The following is a 13,588-nucleotide window of genomic DNA, read 5'->3' as shown; positions in this document are numbered from 1 at the left end:
GAAGGCTACTGATTGGAGCACTCCTTGCCAAATTATGATGGCTTTTGAATGAAGCTGCCTTTCTTGTCTCTGAACAGCTGCTAGTGATATGCTCTGTCTTCAATCACCACAGGCAGAACGGTACCCATTCCCTCTCAAGCTTCCAAAGTTACTTTTCTAAGAAAAAGAGTCATCCAGGCATTTCTTCCTGTCAAAATCTCTGTTAAGCCATTGTCAAGTGACCTTTCCCCCAAACAAGGGGGCAAAGAAAAACAGAGAAATGTCACCCAACAACAAGGCTGGGTAGATGCCTTCTGGGATTGGTGCTTGGCCTTTTTTCCCCACAGCATTCCTTGCAAATTCTAACCCAGCATTTATCTCTTTGTGGACTAATCACTAATTTATTCCTCTATCACTGTAGTTTGATTCCTTCAGATCATAGGAAGTATCCTCCTTGGCGTTTAAAAAAACCAAATACCTACTACCTCAAGAGTTACCAAATAAACACTCTCTATATGAATGAAAGCATAATAATCATTTTACACTTATAGAAACAGGATAATTAAGGTTAAGTATGTCACTGAATATCACATACTCAGTAAGAGTCAGAACGGGAGATAGGAAACACATCTCCAGCAGATGGAGGAACCATCCAGCAATTCAAAACTGGACATCCAAGATCACGTATTTAGGAATGTGCCATGACTATTACCAAAACTAATCCCTAAGTGGAAGTAATATCTGGCCTGGATGATAATAATAGGTGGGCTACATGATAAAAGTTTTTGAATGAAATCAAGAATTGTTCAAACAAATAAATAATTTATATTAGGAAACCATATAGGGAATTATAATTAATTTTAAAGATTCTGGATCTTTGTAGCTTTAGAAATATTTCTTCTAATTAAATGGAAATTGAATCTTGGTTTAGGGTTTGGAATACCAAAACAAGAATGGGTAATAGAGAGTTAATTATGATCAGAGAAAAAGAAAAGTCCCATAAACTAAAATCAGAAGTTCTCTATAGATTCCATGATACTCTGGAGGCAAATTAAGTAAATCTACTGAAGATGTAGACAGAATTCCAATAATGAGTCTTGTAAAATTTCAACCTCTTAAACTCCATCTAATGAGTAATCTTACAGGTTATACAAACCAGCACCCTAAAAGTAATGAACCTGAATGAGCCAAGGACACCATGTGAATATTAGAAAGAGCACAGGATTTCAAGACAGGTTTCTAAATCCTCCTTCAGTTCACCTCCTCACATCATAGTGAACAAGAAATGACCCCTATCTCTAGGAATTTACTGTCCTATATAGAAGGATTAGTAAATACAAGATTTGATAAATGAGAAGTTCTATCTTTAGCACATGAGTGGGTTATGAGGAGAAAAGTAGAAAGTTCTTTGAGAACAGTTTTTGTGGAAGAAAGCTGCAAAGGAGGGCCTTTGGGAAAAGAGACTTCCCTACTGACATCTTGAGGAGCCTGTGACAGAGCCTGAGAGAAGACAACTTTCCAGGTAGTGGTGAAAACATAAACAAAGACCCAGAGATCCCTGTATACTTTTGGAACAGCAAGTAGTTCCCTGTGGTTGGCATATGACAAAATGAATAGTGACAGTGGGGATGACCTGAACTTTCCCCAACTGGGCAAAAATTCAAGTGCTAGAGAGTTTGGGTCAATTCTGAAAGCAAGGTTGAACTACTCAAACGTTTATAGATGGAGTGGGGGAAACACAATCAGTTGTGATTTCAATTGATATCTTAGCTACAGTTTGGAGAATGAAATCTAGGGGGCAACAGAGAGAAGGATGGCATCTAGAGCTAAGGCAATAATCATGGAATGGGTATGGAGAAAAATGAATGATCTGAAGACATATGGACAGATTATTAAGCTAAAAATTGGAAAATACTAATAATTTACCTTATACATTTGTTGCAAACTTAAATAAGACAATGGTTTTGAAACTGCCATATGCACATGTTGCTAGTTATGATTGTCAACAAGACAGGAAAATGGAGAATTTTCTTTCAAACAGCCCAAATACTAAAGCAAAGAAAGCTCACCCCTGCCTTTGAAATATTTTGATTTCTCTTTTTATTAGGAAAATTTTTATAACACAAAAGGAACAAGTTTCTCCAGGACAGACGAGAGTGGTCAGTGTTCCAGCAAGCAACCATGTTGACAGTCCACCCACTGGTCAGGTACGTGTTATCCTCTTTATCTGTTTTAACCTCAGGGTAAAATGGCAGTTTTATTAATATTAATACACTTGCATAAAGTGCTAATTTACTCCATCATTTTCCTAATTAGCTCTATTGAATTGTGAGACTCATCTGCATGAATAATGAATCCCTATATGCCTTTTCCAATGTCTGTCTCATCTCTGCCAAGGGAAGTACAGAAGCAAGAATTACTCATTTGTAGTTCTTTGATCATTTTGAGGAAAGATAGTCTGCTTTTTGAGAAGATGGTATAGGCATCAAGTAGGCCTATTAATTAAACCCGGACAGAATTGGGAAGACTGCTCCACTTTTCTTTTAAAATAAATAAAACAAAGTTTTGCTTTGGTTTTACCGAGTCTATCACTTCCTCTTGGAATGTACTAATGAATATAGTCTTCTTTCTAGTTCTGACATCAATTCCATTCCCTGTGCTAGTGTCACAGGATAGAAGATTAAAGGTGATGGGGTGAGGTCAAGAATAGTGGGTTTATTTGATCAAAGAATAAAACAAATCCATGCTTCTTTTATTCTTTAGGCTAATTATCTCACTTGGATTGAAAATGGAGCTATTCATAAAACTGACAAAAATCAATGTCAAGAATATTAAAGAACTCCTGACAATAAGTCAATGAGAAGAGCACAGCAAACCAATAAAAAAAAAATGGCAAATAAAATGACTAGACACAGAAGAGGGGAGGAAACACACATGAAGAGATGCCCTACAGACTCTAAATTAAGGCTGTAATTACATAGCATTTTATGCAGAATCATTCTGTAAAAATTAAATTGTCTGCTATCACTAAGTGTTGGAGAATATGTGATTCCTCTATATCATTATACCCTGTTGGTGAGAGTATAAGCCAGTGCTACTTACCAAAGTAGTTTGGCAATACCTTCCATATTTAATTGTTCCCAAACTGTTACCTAGCAATTTCACTCCTCAGTATATATGTTACTTGTTTATAATAGGAAAAAAATGTGAATTCTACCTAAATACCCATTAACATAAAAGTGGACAAACCAATTGAAGTATATTCACAAATCAGAATAATATACATCAGTCAAAGCAAACGAACTCCAGCAAAATACAAAAATATGAGAATCTGAGAAATCTCAGAAGTGAAAATCCCCAAAATTATGTATCTCAGAATGCATGCCCTTTTTATGAAGATAAAAAAATAAAAAAATAAATAAATTTAAAGACTCATATATATGGGATGAAATTTTATAACAGGGAAAGCATGAGATGAATGTAGAATCCTGGATGATGACTGTCTTGAAGTAGAAAGGAGGCAAGAGGAGGGATTGGTGGAGGGACCATTTGGTTGAGCTGTATATTGATGACAACGTCTTACCCTTTGCATTTTTTGGAGAGGTTATGGACCTGTGTTTACTTATTATGCTATTTTTAAAAAAATAAAAATAAAATAACTCCATGCATAGAATAATGAGGAAAGTGTATCTTGGACCAATGGTTATAAATAATGTAAGTCTGTCCACCTGAGGTTCATTTAGAAAAGGAAAAACTTTGACCATCAAACGTCTTTTCCTTTATAATGGTTGTTTGTTTGTTTTTTTTAATGTCCTTCTGATCTATCATTAATTTAGATAATTCCCTACAAAAGCATTTATTTTATCACCATTGGGTGATTTTCCTGATTTACCAAAGATGTGGCAAGAAAAGAAAGACAGGCAAAATAATAGCATGAAAAGTTACTAATGGATTAGAATGTCTGAGGTTAGCTAATCTTGAAATACAGGCAAAAGGGCATAGCATCCTTGTGTGGAAGCACAAGAGCTTATGAAGAGGAAAACTGAGGTCAGATGAATCTCCATACCAGCTACAGAGTCATAGATTGGGTGATTCCAGAAAGATGTTGTTCAGAGGGACAGATTTTCAGGCATAGCTTGCTGGAGCGGATGGGTAAAGGGGTAGCAGAGCACCTGCATTCACCTTTAAGCCCAAAGTTACTGCAAAGAAATATTCTTATAGCATTGGTCTGGGGCATCTCCTCTCCCAGCATGCCTGTCAGTGCATCTGGGCACAGAATCCAGAGAATAGTCACTTGCACTAACAACAGCACTCTGGTATTCTGTCCAATTGATTCTTGCAATGACCTCAGCAAGAAGGGTAGGGGTTTTGCTTTCTTATTGTCATAAGGAAGAGCTGACATCTGGAGAGACTTCACACTGACCACCTAGAAGTGAGAATTCTGGTCACTGGCCTTCCATGTCCTTTCCAAGATGCCTTATAGAAAGGAAGGAGCCAATGGAAACAAGGAGTTCAGACTAACGTTTGTTGAATACATGTGTCACTGCGTTGCAACCTTTATCTCATTTAATATTTACAATATCCCTAGGAGGTAGGCAATATCATTATCTCCCTTGCAAGAAGAAAATGGAAACTTCAGAGACCTTAGGTTATTAGCTGTGTGACCTAGAGCAAGGCACTCAAGAATCTAAAGCTCCACTTCCTTATCTATATAACAGAGATTTTAATATTATCTAACCTCATGGAATTATTGTCAGGAAGAGTGAGACAGCTAATGTGTTTTCTTTGCTTTAAAAAAGGTAAGTCGCACTAAGTTTATAAATGGTGTAAGTATTGAATCCATGGTATATGATTCCAAGTCCTTTCCTTTCTACCAAAGCCATGTTGCCCAACAGGGGAATAGGAACACATAATGAAGATAAGTCAGACTTAACCAGCTAAGCAATGCACAACTATAGCTCCATTCTGACACCCACTGCCCCAAGGATTGCCATAAGAAAAGAGTCCACAATTAATTCTCACCACAAAGCCTTCTTCACACCTGCCATAGCTCCACATAAGACATCTGTCTCCACTGCTTGGCTATTATTAGAACCACAAACTAAAAAATCTTTTGACTGGCAAGAGACCAGGACATCAATTTTCATCCTGCATCTGCTTTAAAGAGTAGGAGTGAAGTTAGATTACCAGTGACATTTTCTCAGTGGAAAGATTGCCTGGATCATATTTGTATTCATTTTCATAAATGCAATATATAAGCCATTAATAGAACAAAATCTGCTAATTAAATTTCATTCAATAATGCATTTTTCACCTTAGCTTAACAGTGTCCTCATATGTTTCTACCATTATTGTGCTAATAATATCTTATTTAGCTTATAAATGGTGCTTATCATTGAATTTGAAATATTAACAAGCATCAATGAGCCCAAAGTGACAGCATAGTAAATAATTTGAAAGGGGTCTACACTGTAGACCTAGTTTTGCTTAATTTAATTTATTTATTAAAAATTAAACATATAGATTTAGAAAAATGCTAGCTCGGCTTCCATGGCAGCCCAAGTCTTGCATATATGACTAAAATAGGAGATACAGAAACGGCAGCAAACTTGAGGCTCCTGCCTCTGAAGGAAATGCTCTGTTTACAATCCCTTGATATCTTGGGGTAGACAAAACATTTATTGTCCAATCCAAGACTGATTTGTGATGCCTGTTTTCATTGTAGTTTAGTTTTTGAATTAAGATCTTTGAGTCAAGTGATTTATTTCAAGAAGGTTTATAAATTCCATATTCATCTTTGGAAAAGGATTATAATATTTATATTGTCAGTACCATGTGTACAGGCTTCAATGTTTACTGCATGAATGTGGGAATTTGGGGAGGATCTGGAATATATTAGCTAAGAGAAGACATTTTGTACTAATGCTGTGACATTTGACCTCATAAGACCTTAAAGGGTAGGTGGGGCCAATATTATCATGATTATCCCACTGTATTAACAAGGAAGCTAAGGCTGAGGGAGGATGTGCTATCTTCCCAAGTGGACAAAACAAGGTAGAAGCAGAATTTGTGATTACACTTAGATGAAGCCTTGAAATCTCTCCCAAGTCTGATATTTCCTGAGTTTAGGTCTCAGCTTCTGCACCCTTTCACTAGCCATCTAAGCTTCTTCCAGAGAAAGAAAGAGAATTTCCAGAAGTATCGGAATAAGGTCTCTGTTGCGTTTGTATTTATTGATCAAATTTCGTTAATTCCTTTATGTATTATTTATTCAAAATGAATGTTTATCAAACACCTACTTGATGCCAAGCACTGTGTTAAGCATCAGGAATAGAGTACAGCACAAGGTAAAAAAAAAAAAGTTCCGTGTCCTCATGGGATTTATGTTCTAACTGGGGGAGACAAGCAGTAGCAAAATAAATGAGAATATTATATGGTATATTAGGAAGTGGTAATTGTGGGGAATGATAAGCTGGGGAAAGGGAATTGGGAGTGTTGGGAAAAGTGTAGTGGTTGAGATGAAAGGGGAACAGGATGGATTTAAAAATTGATAATTTTCCTTTTTGGACTTTATCAGAGGATGGGTATCCAACCCTCCTCTTCTTCAGTACATTCATAACTTCAACACATCACTGGAGCTCAAACTCTCCTTTTACAAGACAGGATATTGGGATTTCTATTTGTTCTTTAATTGGCTAGAGCAACGTTGACATCCAGTGGTGAACTAGATTAATCACAGGTGGCACACTGTTTTTTTTCATCTATGGGTATGGTGTATGGCATGTGGGAAGGATGTCAGGGATATGAATACTAGCTACTAGTCTGTTACCACAGTTCAGCAGGAGGTCCTCTGTAGAACCACATCCTCACCAGCTTCAGCTTCCTGTCATCGTCCTTACATTGTTCCTACACTGGGTTGATTGAGTTTCACCAGCTTGCGTGTTATCATATGTATTTGTGCGTCTCTATTCATTTGATGTATTGATATATATATTTGTGTTTACTAGGTATCTATGTGAATCTGTGTACACGTGTATTTCCCATGTCGCCTACACATAATCAATTTGATGGTGTACTGTCCTTCCTTGCCTCATACACTTTCTGTCCTCAGGAGTTTAGTATTAGGAACGTGGAGAGATAATGACACTGCATTCTGATTTTGTCCTTTTCCATCTGGCTGATGTTATATTGTCTGTTTCTAATGGAGCAGAAATAAGCATGGCTGCCTTGGGCTTACTTCTTGGCTGGCTGGCAGCCGCTTAGATATTGACAGGGGCATGGTGCCCTCCATAAAGATCCCTGTGGGAAAAGCTGCCCTTCCGTAGTCGTCATTCACTGCTGGGAGCAGGCCCCTGTCCCAACTCCATGCTTAAGAGGGTAGAACACACCGCTCAGAGCCCCTGACTTCTAGGAGACTAGAGTTTAGAAATACAGTAGGTCAGGCAAAAAGACTCTGGAATCAGACCTTATACTCATCTTTATCTTTGATTCAGCATCTATCAAGATTATATGCCGCTACTTGTTAATTCATACATCTTACATGTTCGGTTAATTTTTATTCAGTATTGACAACACACAATTTTCCCACTGCAGTCTGAGACTACGACCACCCTACAAAGCTGCATTTTGAAATCTTTTTTTTTTTTTACCTCTGGGTATGGGAAAATGGAAGGAAAAAAGAGGTCTTCTAACAAGTTTAACACACTGCACAATTAAATATTGATTGGAAATTCTCCCCGAGTATTTTTCCCTCCATCTCTCTGCCTCCACTGGGAGATGTCTAGATGTGATTCCTAAGCTGTCCCCATCCAGTGATTACGTTCATTAGGACACCAGCCTTGTGGTTAAAGCACTTTCCTTACTGCTGCACGTTTAATTAGACAACTCTTCCCCAGAAATTATTTATAGCCCGGCTCCAGAGCTATTGTTAGTCCGAATGTAAATAAGATTCAGGGCGGGAGTCCCAGCGCGCTGCGGTGGCTGGCGCGCTCCTGCCATTAGCCGGCGCCCGGCGCGCGCGCTCGGGACCACGTCCAGGGCTTTACGGCCAGAACACAGGCTATTAAAAAGCCCAGGCGCGATTTTCTAATTAAACTTTTGATACAGAACCACTCAAAAGACTAAATCTACCAGGTCAGCGTAAGTACAGGGAGGAGGAGCAAAGGAGACAAGAGGGTGGTGCTCTCGAAGAATAAAGGGGCAGCCCGAGCACCGCCCAGGAGAGGAGGCGGGAGGGGGCGGGTCGAGAGGGTGGGGCCGGGCCGGGATGGGAAGGGGCAGGGGTGCGTAGGCGGTGGGAGGAAAGAGGGAGCCGAGCGGGCTGGGGAGTGGCCTGGCCGCGGTACAGCTGAGTTGGGGGTGTCCCAGAGAGGGAGAGAGTCCAGCGGGAGGGGCAAGAGGAGGAGGAGGTGGGGAAGAGCGGGCTTGGGTGAGCAGGAGAGGGGCGGAGACAGGGGTGGGGCCGAGGGGGCAGAGTGATGGCAGAGTAGATCAGAGGGTGCTGGGTAGTCCCAAATTTGGTAAGAGGACAAGGGCAGGGATATTCAAGTGTCCACAGGCATTTGAAATCTCTGAGGGCCCAATGGGACATAGGGAAGCCTGACTTCAGCTTCTGTACTCCGCGCTAGAATTTTACCAGTTGAATGGAACGTAGTTCCAGCCTTCAAGATACATTATTGAAAATAATACAGACATGTAATCAAACTAATGCAGACATTATAAGAAAGAATTATAATAACATCGACTACCACTATTTATTGAGCATTTAATACATAGAAGCATTTTTCATGCCTTGTTTCATTTAATATGCAAGAAACCCTGGGATTTGAATGTTATCATCATAATACTCATTGTTGGCTGAGAAAATTGAGATTTTAAAAAGACAACTGTTTGTAGTTAGTAAATAGCTGACATTGAAACCCAAGCCCCTGAGTATGCGTCACCTTTCTGTCTACTAGTGCACTGTGGTAAGTGCATCATAGCCCAGTGTGTAAATTGCAACTGCAGTAGTATAAAGGAGAGGGTATTCAATGTTATGGAGGGATGTGATGGCCAAAGAGGAGCTTTCCAAGTGGACTAAGGATGAGCTGCGTATGTGAAGAATGGATAGAAGTTTGCTAGGCAGACAGGAAGATGAGAGGGAGGATATTACTAATGAAGTGTATGAAAACCTCAATGAGCTGTGGCTGCCATCACTTACAAAGACAGAACTTGGATCTAGGGACCAAAGGCTCTTCCTAAATAGCAGCAGAAGTAGTAGTAGAAACAACAATAACAGTAAGAATATAATAAAAGAAAATGTGGAAATTTGGAATTGGAATCCAAAGTGCTAAAGAAACTTAAAAGCTCTTGATTATTTTTTCTTTCTTTTCTTTTTCTTTTTCAAATGTAGGCTGTGTTCATCTCAGTAAGGGAGGGATTCGGTAGGGGAGAATGGAAAAGACTTCAACCAGCACTCCAAATGTACCCTCACTGCTGTGTATCCATTTTGGATTAAGAGTCTGCATAGAATGCTCTACAAACTTTAGCATATTTTTAACAAATGTCAATCTTCATCAGAGATTAGGTTATTAAGCATGTTGTACACCTGGAAAAATTTAAAGGCACAGAGCAAATGCCTTGCTGGAGACCTCCTTACACCAATTGCTCATCAAGTGTTTCAGTCCCAGCACACAGGACATAAAGGCAAATACAAAATTGGGGAGGGGGTAAAGATGGAAACTTGGCTCACAGCTTTCTGTGTATTTTTCTTTCTTTTAACCACAAAGCAGTCAATCTGGCCTGAAAAAGTCTTGTCTATATGGTACTTTTCGTCCACCTAGTACAGACAACATAATGGAGAGTCATCCTTCTGTTACCACCTCTGAGGCCAGACAAAACCATGGCACTTCCAGTAGGGAAGTTGGTGATGTCTATTATTTTAAACATATAATTGATTCTAATTCATCACTTATCACCTGGTGACAGATTTTTATATAGTTTATTATCTCTGTAGCAGCACGGGCCCTGAGGGGACTTCTCCTATTGTTGCACATTTCCTGGTGAGGCCTCAGCCACAGCTGCTCTGTTATCTGTCTGATTAAGTTAGGGAATCTGGTATCTCTGGGTCCCCAGGTAACTGTCAGTAATGCACATCCTCCGATCACAGGATTAAAGGAGACTGTTACCTCTTTCCTCCTTGACCTGTCTGTCATGGTTAGTCTTCTGGTTTGCTGATTAATTTGGGACTCTGGGTCCTTAGGACCTGGAAGATAGCTATCACCTCTCTCTCCTCACCCCCACATACATGGGCACCTGAGTGCTCCTCAGGCCCTGGAAGGAGACAGGCACACAAGATTAGATATGGCAGGCTTCTGACACCACGACTTTCTGGTATTTCTGTGGCTTTGCTATCAGCCCAAGCCACCAAACATCCCATCAGGTTTTCCCTTCCCATCTACACTTTTTTGTTCTGTCTGGGTCTGGATGAATCAAATTCATTTGCCTCCAAGAAGACCAATGAGTTGCTGTCTTACCATTGTTCCTCCTAGGAATGCCTTCTTTACATTTGCCTCTGCTTTGCACTGCCTGGGCTTGACTGGGATGAACATAGTATCCACGCAGCACTGATCCAGATGCACTGGCTCTTCAGAAGTCATGGAGCCAAGAAGAACACTTGGATGTCAGTAGGAGAGAGTGAGGCTACCCTCATCACCATCCTTCATAGGATCTCAAGAGAAGACTCCTGGATGAGGCTAGCCCACATGAGCCACAGCAGGATTCATCTTATTTTTCATTTTATTTGCTTCAAAGAGCAAATTTGTGTGCTTCCCACAATTTTCAACTCATTCCTCAAAGTTACCTGTTTCTCCCACTCTTGAAATCTTGACTTGTACTCACCACATCTTAGACCCAATATTTTTTTTCCAGACACAAATTATGTCTCCAGATTCACAAAACCCAAAGTTTCTCCCTGGTTTCTTCGAAATCTAGCTGGCACTGGTTTTAGCCCAACACCAGAGGTTCATGTCCTGTGCAAATTGGAACCAAGAACTTTCCTGACCCTCAGAAAGACCTTTCTTCTTGCTTCCTTGTCAGAGCCCATAAAGTAGGGCTGGGACATAAGTCCACTCCCTAAATCTGAATGAACAGTGGCCACTTGTCCATCTTTCAAGAATCAGGTGAAATATCTATTTTCTGGGTGACTTCTCTGAGTGCTCCAAGAAGTATTCCACGTCTGTGCCCTGTCATATTCTGTTCCTTATAAAACATATCACATAATCATGCAACAATCTGTTTATGTCTTCACCAATAGAATATAAGTTAGGTAGGGCTTGCTGAATTAATCTGCATGATTTGACAGCCCCACTCAATGGCTTTGTTAGACACAGGTTGGTCATTTTCTCCACCTTATCACTGGGAGGGAGCCTATGTTTACTTCTTACTATGCAGACCATGGACTTACAACTCCCTAGTGAGAAGCTTTTCTGTATGGTCCTAAGGCTCATTATTCATTTTAGTGTCTATAGAGCCTCACACTCTGTCAATTTCCATAGGTATAAATGACCAAAATGGTAAAACAATAGTCCCCAAACAACTCCCATTATGGTTACGAATGGGTAAAGAAAGCATTTTCTGGAGGGATCACAAGCCTCCAATGTGCATTACATGTTTTACATACACAAAAGTTGTTTGGAGTCATCTGGCCAAACCCCTTCCTACAGATGAGGAAACTAAAGGTCAGACAATAAGAAACTTGCCTCAAGTCTACGCGTTGTCAGTTGGTAATAAAATAAGTCCATATTTCTTTAAAATACAGTTGGGATAGTTCTTTGCTCCCAGCATCCCTACCCGTTCTGGCACTAGGTTTTCTCAGCTCATCATGGGGATGAGCTTTGCCTCTGGAGAAGGAATGCATGCATGCATGCATGCATGCGTCGAAGCCTACTATCATTTCTCTTCCAGATTGCACCCTCCCCAGGTGGGGAGTCTCCCTCTTGTCCCAGCGCCCCCACCCCTAGAAATGACACTGCTGTTTTCTACAGCAAGTGTAAAGCACATACAGACTCAGTTTAGGGACAGTTAATTTCCAATTCTTTCCAGATGGGTTGGAATAATATCCCCAGGTGGTAAATACATTATTAAGAAGGCAGTTTGGTGTGAAATTGGCTATTAAAATATAGATAAAGTTTAATATATTGAGCTCCTTGTCAGAAAAATCACTTTAGAGGGAGCTTATTATTTGTTTGATATTAAAAGAGTCACAGCTCCGCTCCAAGTGACAAATGGAGGGTGGGGCGGGGGGGGGGAATGCCACCAGTAATGAACAAAAGCTTTTTAACATTTAAATTTAGGTTTTTCTTGTACCTCTGCATGCTGCCATGAGCATGCACATGTGGTACAGCCAGAGGCGGGTGTCAGAAATGCCAGGAACTCAGGTGCCAAGGAGGCTGCCAACCTGGGTTTAAACAGCTTGAGTCTCCCTTAAAGATAGAGCTACCAGATAGCAGAAATGGAATTTTTGGATAATTCCCTTGGCAACACAGTGGAAAGGAGATAGGGGTCTATCCCAGAGCAGAAAGTCTAAACTCCCCCCTTCTTCTGCCAAACTATCTCAGCCTCCTACCACAGAACATCTCAAATGCAACCTGTTGCAGGAAGTCTGCCTGGACTCAGCCCACTAGACATGGGGAGCCATTTTCCTGTACATATACTTCAATAGGCCAAATGAATAAAAATTAAAGTTGACGCAAGAGAAGGATGTGTTAAAACTGCAGAATCCAAACCTAGAGGTATATATTTGTTATAAAATACCCTTGACCAAGTCAAATACTTAATAGATAGTAATCCATGTTTAATGATATCAGCTTTCAAGGTCTGCATTGGGGGATGTCCATAATCTATCATTGCAGCTGGTTTTATCATTTCTCATACTAGCAAAATCCTCCAGGAAATATGCAAAACTCCAGAATGGAAGAGAAGTCATAAAGGATACATAAAAACCATAATTCCATGTCATTCAAAGGATAAGCCAATGCCCTGCAATTAAAAGAAAAAGAAAGAAAGAAAGAAGAAAGAAAGAAAGAAAGAAAGAAAGAAAGAAAAGAACTTCTTGAGAAAGAATATGGAATGGTTAAACAGGAATCTTAAGAAGAAAAAAATAATAATAACTAAGGACTATGCTCAACAGACTAGAAGCCTTTTTTAAAAATTTATTTTACATTTTATTTGCTTTTGAGAGACAGAGACAGAGCGCGAGCAAAGGAAGGGCAGAAAGAGAAGGAGACACAGAATCCGAAGCAGTCTCCGGGCTCTGAGCAAGCATTCAACACAGAGCCCGACGTGGGGCTCGAACCCACAAACCGTGAGATCATGACCTGAGCCAAAGTCAGATGCTCAACCGACTGAGCCACCCAGGCGCCAAGACAACAGACTGGAAATCTTAATTTCAATATCTAGCACACCCATACCTATGTTCACACACACAGAGAAACTAATGCTCCTGAGATGGCAGGACTCCTTCTTTCCTAAGAGTGAAACCTTATAACCAGAAAAGCAGTCCCTGGTTTTCAGGCCCAGTTGGCAGAATGAAGTCTCAGCAGAAGGTAAACTAGGCCGAGCTTTTCACTAG

The 13,588-nt window shown here is 40.1% G+C and overlaps 1 non-coding gene across 1 annotated transcript; it reads right to left on the bottom strand.

Moving 5' to 3' along the window:
* Positions 1-13,291: 13,291 nt before the first annotated feature.
* TRNAQ-UUG (transfer RNA glutamine (anticodon UUG)) lies at positions 13,292-13,376 on the bottom strand. Its single transcript has one exon. It is a non-coding gene; the product is annotated as a tRNA-Gln (tRNA).
* Between the last annotated feature and the right edge of the window lie 212 nt (positions 13,377-13,588).

Source organism: Panthera uncia, chromosome D1 (assembly GCF_023721935.1).
Source record: "Panthera uncia isolate 11264 chromosome D1, Puncia_PCG_1.0, whole genome shotgun sequence".
NCBI lineage: Eukaryota > Metazoa > Chordata > Mammalia > Carnivora > Felidae > Panthera > Panthera uncia.
This window is presented reverse-complemented; position numbering and strand designations above follow the sequence as displayed.